The 2,714-nt window shown below is 39.3% G+C and overlaps 1 protein-coding gene across 1 annotated transcript in view; it reads right to left on the reverse strand.

The window, feature by feature from the left end:
- Positions 1–2,714, reverse strand: part of necab3 (N-terminal EF-hand calcium binding protein 3) — a gene marked incomplete in the record, with an annotated part of 45,547 nt that overhangs the window by 41,722 nt on the left and 1,111 nt on the right.

A 2,714-nucleotide genomic window follows, 5' to 3' on the forward strand; every position in this document is an offset into this window, starting at 1 on the left:
CACCCTGCGGAGGAAACCCATTTCGGCCGCTTGTATCCGTAATCTCGTTCTTTCGGTCATGACCCAAAGCTCATGACCATAGATGAGGGTAGGAACGTAGATCGACTGGTAAATTGAGAGCTTCGCTTTCTGACTCAGCTCTCTCTCGAAAAGAAAGAACAATGTTAACCAATTCCCTAAAATGATTTAACAATAACAAACATGAATCCTACCCACAATCCTCCACTGCAGTCACATAACAAACAGCCAAATACAGCAGAATGCTACAATATGCATTCCCTGTTCACTGACAACTCAAATCAATACATTTAGCCATCAAACTATTGCACACCAACAAATGTATTCAAGCAAAAGAAACCAGACAACTTATGTTTTATTTCGACCATGTTGTCCTCTCCTTGAAAAGTGAAGCAAGGGAATGAGAAGCAGCCTTTGTGTGCACATGCACCCTCAGTTTTAGCCCAGAAGATTAGAAGTTACTTAATATATTCATGTTTATGTGCTGTTCAGAAAAAACACTTCAATATTACTGGCAAAATAATATTAGCATTTACTTTTTTGTACAGTAATATTGATATATAATATAATGCTTATTGTTTATGTAGTAAATTCTAGTAGTTTAGAAATGTGTAAAATTTAAAAGAATAATTAAATAAATGTTACTACACCCGAAAACCTTTTTTTTCAGTGCAGTTTCCTTTGTTAGGCAGCGGGCATGCTTGACACGCCTGTCAGCGTGACCTGCAGGTCATTAATACCTGCAGAATACGACCCTTACCTTCACTCTCTTTAGGTGAACGAGCTCAAGGTTTCCACCTCTGCTGTCTGCTTGTCAATTCCTTCCGTTTTACTCTTTCAGTCCTGACGTTTAACAAGAGCCTGGTCATTTTAAACCTCATCACAACACAATTATCGCTCTATTTTATGAGTCATCAGTCTAGACACAGGCTGAATTACAGGGGCTGTTTTAAAATTGGTTAAAGAGATACACTTTAAACAGTAGGCTATTGCTATTCCTATTTAATTAATGCACAGTTATAAAATTCACAATGTACTTTTCTATGGGTCTCTGGTCATGTAGCAAATCTTATCAACAGCCACTAGATTTTTCTTTGCATTTTTTTTGACAGCGTAACCCATCTCACCAGCCATCGTCCCTCCCCCACAAACCAATGGAGAGCAAGTAGCACTAAACTTGTTTGTTGTTTGGCAGCATCTTTGGGCTCTCCGGTGACAGGAGACGATAATGCATCATTTACAGCAAGCCCCGGAAAAGGTCAGACCTGCTTCCCAGAGAGCTGCTGCTCTGATGTCATGGTGGCACGGAAAATAAGACGTTGGCTTCTCTGGGGCTCTGCTGACTTCACACGGGGCTTCGAAGGGGAGGAAATCAGAGTGAAATCTCAGATTTTGATGAGCGCTGTATTCCTAATAAATCTGCAAGAATCAGTGCGGTATTTTCTCTCTCCCTCTCTTTTTTTTTCAGCACATTGGGAGAAATGAACATGACAAGGGGCGGGATATGTGAGACAAAAATAGGGGGGAAAGTGTTTGGCAATCTGCAAAACCTCAGAAACAAACCTCTGGGTGCATTAAATAAACATAATTAATAATCAACCATTTAAAGGAAATGATGAATCACTCTATTTTTGTTATTGGTCATCCAGCAGGGCATTTTGAAGCACTGCAGGATCTCTGAGTTGCTATGAACTTTGCACTTCTAACATTAATGATTGCTGATTAGAGTGTAATTAGGACTTACTGATGCACTAATTGCTCAATAATTTGGGGCAGCTATGTTTGTTGCATGCACAATTAAACAAACTGATGAGTAAAGTACTTTCTACAAAATAGCTTCCCACTTCTTTAAATAAGTACAAGACTTGTGATTTATACATCCAAGAAAGCTAAAAGAACAGAAGTAAATTTTTAAAAAAATCACCTTATAATAATTCACCATCACTGATTTTCTCTATTCTCTTGACTCTGAGAATTTAAAACTATTTATTTTAAAGCACAACTCACAACCATCTGACTATCTGTTTCACGCTGTGGGGGCGTGATACAAGTTCTGCAACAATACAAGACAGCACAATCTGCTTTAAAGACAAAGTCAAAATCTGCCAGCTGTCCTGAGAAAATAATTGGGCTTCCTACGAGCAGAAATATGTCTATAGGCACATTTTTCACTAACCAAAGAACGCCAGAGAATACAAATACAAGGGTAAGAATGAATAAGGTGAGAATGACTAGAGAAATATAATCCAAACTTAGAAAACCTTCTATTTCACAAAAAAATCGGACATTTACAAATTCCAGATTCTATTATCTCCACCACAAGCTGGTTTCAGACAATTTAAGCACGTTTTTGAGCAAAGGCACATTAAAAAAGAACATGTTTCTGATCCTTCAATGGAAATCCTTTAAATCATAGGAGAACCAAATGTCACCTAACCTGTTCACAGGGTCTGACGTTTCTGCAAAAAGGATTATCCACATTTAGAAACTGTCAAGTCCAGGTGACAGACGAGACACGGAGCCGTCACCTGGTGACAGCTCAGATCTGGAAACGTCACGGGCCTGCAAACCTCCAACAAGATGGACGGTTTCTGTGGCAGCCGTGCAGGTTCATCAGGCAGTGGGTGTTGTTCGTTTAAAAGCATCATTTGGAGCAGGTGTGTGTATGTGTGTGTGTGTGTGTGTGTGTGTGTGTG

This window comes from Austrofundulus limnaeus, unplaced genomic scaffold, assembly GCF_001266775.1.
Source record: "Austrofundulus limnaeus strain Quisiro unplaced genomic scaffold, Austrofundulus_limnaeus-1.0 Scaffold51, whole genome shotgun sequence".
Taxonomy (NCBI): domain Eukaryota; kingdom Metazoa; phylum Chordata; class Actinopteri; order Cyprinodontiformes; family Rivulidae; genus Austrofundulus; species Austrofundulus limnaeus.